At 49.1% G+C, this 9,501-nt stretch overlaps 1 pseudogene; it reads right to left on the minus strand.

The window, feature by feature from the left end:
- Positions 1 to 6,956: 6,956 nt before the first annotated feature.
- On the minus strand, positions 6,957 to 7,515 carry LOC135891299 (histone H2B 8-like; annotated as a pseudogene).
- Between the last annotated feature and the right edge of the window lie 1,986 nt (positions 7,516 to 9,501).

A 9,501-nucleotide genomic window follows, 5' to 3' on the forward strand; every position in this document is an offset into this window, starting at 1 on the left:
TCCTCCCTTAATCTCCTCTTTTCCAAACTAAAGAGTCCATCCCTTTCATCATCTTTGTCGCTCCCTCTGGATCCTTTCTATACATTGGTGAACAAATCTGGACACAGTACTCCAGCTGAGGCTTAACCAGCGCTGAGTAGAGAGGTACTATCACTTCCCCTGACTTGCATGCTATGCCTCTGTTAATGTAACCTAAAATTGCATTTGCATTTTTTTGCAACAGCATCACATTGCTGATTCATGTTGAGGTTGTGATCCACCACAACTCCCAGATTCTTCTCAGCAGTGCTGTCATCAAGCCAGTTATCCCCCATTCTGTATTTGTGCATTTGGGTTTTCTTCCTTAAGTGTAGCACCTTACATTTGTCTTTGATTAATTTCATTGTGTGGTCTATAGCCCAGTTCTCCAATGAGTCACCCTCTGAATTTTAGTTCTATCCTCCAAAGTATTGGCAACTCACCCAACTTTGTGTCATCTGCAAACTTGATCCTGGACGCTCTCTATTCCTACATTCAGGTCATTAATAAAGATGTTAAACAACACCGGACCCAGAACACATCCCTATGGAATCCCACTTGAGACCTCCCTCCAATCTGATATCATTATTATCCCCACTTTACACAAGGGAAACTGGCACCGAAAAGTGAAATGACATGCCCAAGGCCAAAGTGTGAATAAGTAGCGGAGCCAGGAATAGAACATAGGCACCCTATTTGCTGGTGTATCCACTAGGTATGCTCCCTATGCTGTAATACAACTGCAAGCTGTAAATTTTATATCTCTTTCTGGATAATGAGTATTTTTCTTATATGGATGGTTATGAAACCTCAGAATTTACTCTTTTGCCAGGAGCTACAAGGATCCATGGTTGCAGTTTGCTTAGCAATTTACATGACATAACTATATGGACCCAATGTCTTACCACTTGAATGCCAACTCACTCACCATTCCCTACTCCTCACCTCTTGGTTGATTATGTTCTGCCTATGGGGTATGTACTCATAGGCTATTTACATACCTAATTGTCTGCTCATCTGCAGCTACATGTATGCACTGAAAGTACAATTCTTATCTAACAGCACATAAAGAAGCATGAGGAATGAAAATCACAACTAGAGTTGGTGGGGGAAAAGTATGTTATATTAACATTTTAATTAAAGTATTTTTGTTTAATTTGAATGTTTACAGAATTTTTTTGACAAAAATGTCTAAACAAAAATTTTAGTTTTTAAAAAAAATTGTTCTGAAATGTTTTTGTGGGCGGGGAGGCGTAATCCCACTTTCTCTTACTTTTTAAAAATCTCTCCCTTCCCCTCTTTTTTTCTGCTGAAAAAAGATACATTTTAAAAGTAGGATGAAGCGAGATTCTCCCTACAATTTTAAAACAAATTTTTCATTTGGAAAGTTCATCAAAAATCTAAAAGTGTTGAGGAATATGAAATTTTTCCTGGAAAAATGTAACTGTTATCAAAATCCCAGGTTAAAAAACAAATAACCGCATCTGTTCTCCTTTGGGACCAAAGACACCAGCCTCTACGTGGGGAGCAAAGAGTAGCTGTATTTATGAAATAAAATGAGGATACCAATGTACATATGCAAAGACCAGCAGTAAGTGCAAAATATTATTAGTGTATAATAGAGCTATCTGTACGGGGGAAGGTGTAATGATTAAAGCACAGGAGTTTTCTTCTGAATCAGATCTAAGTTCCATTCCTTCGCCGTCTCTTCCTGGGTGACTTGGGCCAGGTGTGTCTCAGTTTCTCCACCTACAAACTGAGGATGATAACACTTACCTTGCCAAGGGAGGTTGTGAGGCTGAATTTGTGAGGCAACCAGTAACTTCAGTGAGAAGTGCTATCGAAATGTCCCTAAATAACTACGTAATGACTGATATGCACATACACATAGGCCAGTTATGTGAACACATCAAGGTGAGGCAACCCCTCTTTATCTTTAGTGCAATTGCAAATCACAGGACCATTTCCAGATGATTTGTGGTTCCAGGAGTGTGCTGTGGGAGCCAGGCACGCGTTGTGGATTTCATAGACTGATGAGCACTGTCACAATTCCTTGGCCTGTTATCTTTTCTAGGCAACGTATTAACACTGGAGAGAAAGCCGTGCAGTGTAATGAACCTCCCATAATGTCATAAGCCAGGCACGTGAGCTACAGCCACGGTGGGAGAAGAAAAATACTAGTACAGGCAAAGCCAAGGTAGCCAAAGCGTACAGCTGAGTCGGGCCCCTGGATTTATATCAAAAAGATCAAGAGGTGACTTGATTATACTGTCTAAGCACCTTCACGGGTACTAACAGGGCTCTTTAATCTAGCGAAAAAAGGCATAACAAGAACCAATGACAGGAAACTGAAGCCTCATCTGAAAACACACACCCCTCAAGACAGCTAATGTCTGGATCTTTTCTACTTCTGTTGCAGGCATTTGTAGACAAAGTAGCAAATACCAGAGTATTCCAGGTGAGGTCACACCACGGATTTATTTAAATACTGGTATTATAACATTTCCCTCACCATTCTCTGTCCTCGTCTCAGCACACTGTAACATCTTAGCTGGTTTCTGACCACCACACTCTAGTGTTGTTATTTATTTATGATAGCACCACTCATGGCCTAGGACCCCACTGTGCTAAGAACAGTCCAAAAATATAACAAAATCAAGCCGATGTCTTTATTGAGCTATTCTCTGTGACTCAGAAGTCGCTGCTAATCCTTGACCCATCCATTTATTATTTGTACTGCCATAGCACCTAGGAACCCCAGCCACCGAGCAGGACCCCATTCATAGACTCACAGAGTTTAAAGCCAGAAGGGACCATTAGATCATCTAGTCTGACCTCCTGGATAGCACAGGCCTTTAAATTTCACCCATTGACCCCGTTTTGATCCCAATAACTTGTGTTGGACTAAAGCATCTCCCAGAAAGGCAGCCAGTCTTGATCTGAAGACGTCAAGAGCTGGAGACGCCACCACTTCACTTGGTAGTTTGTTCCCGCGGTTAATCACTCCCATTGTTAAAAGTCTGTGCTCGTTTCTCATTTGAATTTGTCTGGCTTCAGCTTCCAGCCAATGGTTTTGTTCTGCCTTTCTCAGCTAGATTAAAGAGCCCTTTAGTACCCAATATTTTCTCCCTATGAAGGTCCTTATACACTATTATCAATTCACCTCTCTTGATAAACTAAAGAGATTGAGCTCTTTAAATCTCTCACCGTAAGGCAGGGGTGGGTAAACTTTTTGGGCCGAGGGCCACATCTGGATGGGGAAATTGTATGCAGGGCTGGGGCAGGGGGTCGGGGTGCAAGAGGGAGTGTGGGGTGTGGGAGGGGGTGTGGTGTGCAGGAAGGGGCTCAGGGAACAGGACTGGGGTGCAGGCAGGGCCGGCGCAACCCATTAGGCGACCTAGGCGGTCGCCTAGGGTGCTACAATTTGGGGGGCGGCGACCGCGGCGGTATTTCGGCGGCGGGACCTTCTGCCACCTCTGTGGGGGGCGGCATTTCGGGGCGGGACCTTCCGCTGCCTAGAGCGGCAGAAAAGCTGGCGGCGCTCCTGGGTGCAGGAGGGGTGAGGAGTGCAGGAGGGGGTTCAGGGCAGGGGTTGGGGTGCAGGAGGGGTGCAGCAGGGGCTCAGGGCAGGGGGTTGGGGTGCACAGGGGTGCAGGGTGCAGCAGGGAGCTCAGGGCAGGGGGTTGGGGTGCAGGAGGGGTGTGGGGTGTACAAAGGGGCTCAGGGCAGGGAGTTGGGGTGCAGGAGGGGTGCGCGGTGCAGGCAGGGGGCTTAGGGCAGGGAGTTGGGGTGCGGGGTGCAGGAGGGGTTCGGGCTCCGAGGTGGCAGCGGCGCGCACCGGGGCCAGGGCAGGCTCCCTGCATGCCTTTCCTGTCCCCGGCCCTGTGCCGCTCCAGGAAGCGCTGCGGCCCCTGGGGGCGGGAGGGGGGAGAGCTCCGCGTGCGCTGCCCTTGCCGCGCCTCCAGGTCCCTCCCCCGAAGCTCCCATTGGCCGTGGTTCCCCATTCCTGGCCAATGGGAGCTGCAGAGGGCAGTGCCTGGAGGCAAGGGCAATGCATGGAGCCCTCTGCCTCCCCACCCGGCGGCTGCAGGGATGTGGTGCCAGCCGCTTCTGAGAGCGGCGTGGGGCCCGCAGCACCATGGGGGGCAATCCCGCGGGTCGGATCCAAAGCCCTGAGGGGCCGGATCCAGCCCACGGGCCGTAGTTTCCCCCCCCCTGCCATAAGGTCTCCAGCCCTCGAATAATTTTTGTGGCTCTTTTCTTCACCCTTTCCAATTTTTCAATATCCTTTTTAAAATGCGGACCATACACAATATTCCAGGATTGATCTTACCCATTGTGTATACAGTGGTAAAATCATCTCCTCACTTCCCTGTTTAGCCATACAAGGATCACCCACTTTTGCTACAGCATTGTACGCAGGACTCATTAGGGGACCAGATGTCCCGTGTTTACAGGGACAGTCCTGATTTTTGGGTCTTTTTCTTCTATAGCTCCTATTACCCCTCCCCCCCCCGATTTTTCACACTTGCTGTCTTGTCACCCTAGGACTCATGCTGAGTTGTGTGTCTACTACGACCCTTAAATCCTTTCCAGATACAGTTCTTGCTGCTTTCCAAGACAGGACTGTCCAGAGGATTCAGGGGGCCTGGGGCAAAGCAATTTTGGGGGCCCCTTCCATAAAAAAAAGTTGCAATACTATAGAATACTATATTCTCGTGGGGGCCCCTGCGGCCCCGGGGCCTGAGGCAATTGCCCCACTTGCCCACCCCCTCTGGGCAGCCCTGTTCCAAGATACAGTTCCCCATTCTGTAGGTGTGGCCTGCATTCCTTTTTCCTAAACGTGAAACGTTGCATTTGGCTGTATTAAAACATATTGTGTTTGAATGGGCCAGCTTAACTAGTGATTCAGCTCCTTCTGTAGGACTGCCCTGTCTTCATCACCATTTACCACGCCATTATGCTAGGTGCTGTACAAACACAGAACAAAAAGACTGTCTGCGCCCCAAAGAGTTTCCAATCCAAGGGTTTGGCTACATTTAAACGCTGCTGTAGTGCTTCAGTGAAGATGGTACCTATGCTAAAGGGAGGGGTTCTCCCATTGGCTTAAGTACTCCACCTCCCCGAGTGGCAGTAGCTAGGAGAATTCTCAAACCACTGAGCTATCCCTCCCACCTCCTGTCAGCCTAGCGCTGTCTGTGCTTTAGATTAGTTTAACTGCGTTGCTCAGGGGTGCGGATTTTTCACCCCCTTGAGCGATGTAGTTATACCGACCTGATTTCCTAATGTAGACCAGGCCTAAGTACGAGACGAGTCAACGGGTGGATTCAGACAGTTGGAAGGGGGAAAACAAGGAAACCATGAAACAAAGTTGGTTAACATGATAGGCAATGGTTATAACACACCAGCTGCCTAACAGTTGTCAATTTTTTTGTAGGCATGGCAAAGGAGAGTTTGAAGAAGGGAATCAGTGCCTATGAAAAGCAGAAATTATTCCTTCCATTGGGCATATCATTTAGAGGAAAATTCCAGCCATTCCATGAACATATTAGCTGCCTTATAGGTGCTCAATACTACTGTTTACTAACATTTCAGAATAAAGTTATCTCAGATCAAAGCCAATAGAATGGGCTCTGTCAAAGTTAACCTTGAACGTTCCAAGATAAAGGTGAAATTTACTCCGTCCATGGAGATAGCCGTGGTCCTTTGAAAAGACTGACCTGAGATGGAAAGAATCTCTCTCCTACTGATTTTGCTGGAGGACACAGTCCATTTTGAGTGCAACATCCCGGTAAGTTTCAACATGTAGTTAAGAGGGTGTATATGCGAGTGTTTATGCATGTACATTTGTTACTGCACGTGTGTGTGCAGATGTCTACATCCATGCATGAGTTCATGTGTTCATGTGTCTGGGCATGCATGCTGTTATAGGCAGATGGGGATTCGTTATTTACCTCCATGGAACCCCCGAACTGCTTCCTCTCATGCAGACCAGCCCTCACCCTCCTGGGGTCTTCAGTGGCATGCCTGCGGGTGGTCTGCTGGTCACGCGGATTCAGTGGCGTTTCTGCGGGTGATTTGACGGTCCCGCGCCGAATTGCCGCCGAAGCTGCAGGACCGACGGACCTCCCGCAGAAACGCCGCTGAAGGCCGCCTGACTCCCGCCCTCACGGCTTGCTGCGCTGGTGACTGGAGCCGCCCCTGCCTGGGGAGAGGGCTAAGGGAGAGAAGTCCCACTCCCTGCTAGTCACCTCCTTCCTTTTAATTCTAACTCCAGACTAGCAAAGAGAATCAGGGAGGAGCAGTGTAAGCAAGCCAAGGACTCAGCTGGGCCAGCCCCATTACTCTGCACTTGCTTACCTCACATGGGTGCTGTGAGCCTGAACAGGTTAACGCCTCCACAGCACCTTGAGATCCTCTGTTGAAAAGCACTAGGGACGGGCAAGGTATGATTATTATCATGCTAATCTGGTTAGCTGGATTTCTGCTCTCCTCCCTGACGGGAAGTTTCTCTTTGTGACTTTGGCATTAAAATACAGAGAGAGGGACAATGGCTAGATGGGAAATCTCTCTTCCCTCCCTATGCAGTTCAGAGGCTCAGCCCCAGGCATAGTGGAAGTTATTTTGTAGTGTAGACAAGCCCACAGTTTATCTGTCTTCATCTACAAGCCCTGCATGAAGTAGGCCTCCCTCAATCCAAGCTCTCATTGAAGTCAATGGGGCTTTGCCTGAGTAAAGACTGAATTAAAATGGAGGGGCAAATTCCGATGCCATTATTCCCACTGAATCGTTTTTTGGGCCTTGTCTTCACTGCAAACAAAGGTGTGCTCTTCACTGAAGTTCGCCAACTTCCATTCAAATTCTAGTGAAGCCCAGGCAGCTGCAGCGCCAACACAAGTTGTTTTAAATTGAAGTCTCTTGGGGAGCACACAGACCGGTTACTTGGAGCTGATGTCCTTGGTAACAGCCTTGGTACCTTCAGACACCGCGTGCTTAGCCAACTCCCCAGGCAGCAGCAGGTGCACGGCGGTCTGGATGTCCCGAGAGGTGATGGTCGAGCGCTTGTTATAATGCACCACGCCTCCCCAGCAATGCACTCGAAGATGTCATTGACAAAGGAATTCATGATGCCAGGAGCGCCGCCAGCTTTTCTGCCGCCCTAGGCGGCGGAAGGTCCTGCCCCGAAATGCTGCCCCCCACAGAGGCGGCGGAAGGTCCCGCCGCCGAAATACCACCACAGTCGCCGCCCCCCAAATTGTAGCATCCTAGGCGACCGCCTAGGTCGCCTAATGGGTTGCGCCGGCCCTGCATGGTGCCCATGGCCTTAGAAGAGATGCCGGTGTCAGGGTAAACCTGCTTCAGCACCTGGTGCACTTAGATGGAGTAACTCTCCTTCCTGGTCTTGTGATGCTTCTTATCCCCTTTCTTCTGGGTCTTAGTCACCGCTTTCTTGGAGCCCTTCTTGGATGCAAGGGCAGATTTCGCCGGCTCAGGCATCTCGATCGCTACTCACACAGCACAGAACAGGAACAGCAACGCCCAGTCAAAGACTACAAGGCAGCCTGGGTTTCAACTTGACCCACTAACTTGGCTGAAAACTGCAACTGCCTTGACTTGTCTAGGATCCCAGCTGGGGTTAGCCAGCCTGAGCCGAGAACACACCCCTTGTTCCCTGCAGGGTGCATCTGCACAACAGCTGCAGGTGTAATCTTCAGCTCAGGCAGACACACGTGCACTAGCTGTGGTCCAGCCAGCTCTCCAAAAATACTAGTGCAGCCCTGGTGGTGTGAGCGGTGGGATGGGCTAGCTGCCCTGAGTATGATCCTGTCTGAAATACTAAGTACATACCCGGCTTGGCTAGCCCCTCCCACCATCTGTGCAACCACAGCTGCACTGCCGTTTCCATCCTTTATTCACAGTGGGGTGAAATTCACACACGTGCAAAAGGCCAGTACAAGGGATTATGCTCTGCTTACATCCTATTTTGAGGGTTTAAGTGGGGTGTTGGCCCTCAGCACAGGGGTGATCCCCTACTCACACCAGTGGTTCAGCTGGGACTGCTCCTGTGAGTAAGTGAGACTTGCACAATTGGCCCAAAGTTAACAAAAAGAAGCTAATTTAAAAGTCAATTACGTCTGCTCCTCCCCACCCACCGAGATTTTAATACGTATCGAAACTTACAACAAACAGCGCTCAAGGTTGACTGTTTTCCCCATTGGAGAAAAACTCTTTCCCTTGCAGTTCAGCCTTTCCCCCGGAAAGAAGGATGATCTAGAGGTTCAGGAGCTCGCCTTCAATGTGGGGAGCTGGGATTCAATTCCCTGAACTTAGGATGACCAGACAGCAAGTGTGAAAAATTGGGATGGGGGTGGGGGGTAATAGGAGTCTATATAAGAAAAAGACCCCAAAATTGGGACTGTCCCTATAAAATCAGGACATCTGGTCACCCTACCTAAGCTACTACGACTTCCTGTGTGATCCTGGGCAAGTCACTTAGTTTCATTGTGCTCAATTCCCCAGCTGTGAAATAGGGAGGATGGCACATCCCTATCACTCGGGTGCTGTGAGGCTAAATACAATGATGAATGCAAGGTGCTCAGGTACATATGGCCATATAAGTACCTAATATAAATAGAGACATGGCTGCCTCCCTCATTTAATCTCCCAGTCATTCACCGCCAGAGCAATGGTGAAATTGCCACAGATACCTGCTGTTTGTATTTATATTCTGTCTCCTGCTTACTGGCTCCCACCTTCTTCTATTTTCTGCTTTACGCCCTTCCTGAACCCCCTTTCTTTTAGTGTTGGGCTGGGGGTCCCACTTGTTTTCCCAGCACAATTAATCCCCCTGTTCCCTACCATCCCTTTCACCAAGTCAGAAGCAGCACCTTGGTTCTCAGCAATTTATCTGTCCCTCCAAGAGTCCAGACTAAAATCGATCTCCAGCCCTGACAAGCATGTTCAGGTTGCTAGTCTCACCGTTCCCTGGTACACACTCACAACAAGCCAGACTCACCAGTGCCTTGGGCATGACGTAAAAGCAAAGCCCTGACTGCTCATGGTCATTAAAGAGTCTACCCTCAGCACTTACTGTACAAATCTTACTACAGGCCATGCTGGCCCTGATGGGGCCTGGTCTTCCTTGCACAGCCCTGGTGGCACAAAGCACCAGAGCTTAGCTGGCTACCTGGGTCTGGGGTGTCCCCTCCTGTATGAAGAATGGCTTAGACTATCTCCTGAGCCCCCAAGCACAAGGGTGTGGCCAGGGGAAAGGGGACATAGTTGCACCCCCCTAGTGATAATTGCCTGCCAGACCATCTCCTTGGGGCCACAGGCAGCTCTGAGGCCAATCTAAGTCTGGACCCAAGATCCGCAAAGCTGCGTGTGGTGCCCAGGAAAGGGTTAATTTCTCAAACAAAGCTGCTTTCAGAAGCTGGAAGGAACCCTGTTCTGCCTTCAGGGCAGGATCAGCCAATGAACATT

The sequence above is a fragment of the Emys orbicularis genome, chromosome 18, assembly GCF_028017835.1.
Source record: "Emys orbicularis isolate rEmyOrb1 chromosome 18, rEmyOrb1.hap1, whole genome shotgun sequence".
Lineage (NCBI taxonomy): Eukaryota > Metazoa > Chordata > Testudines > Emydidae > Emys > Emys orbicularis.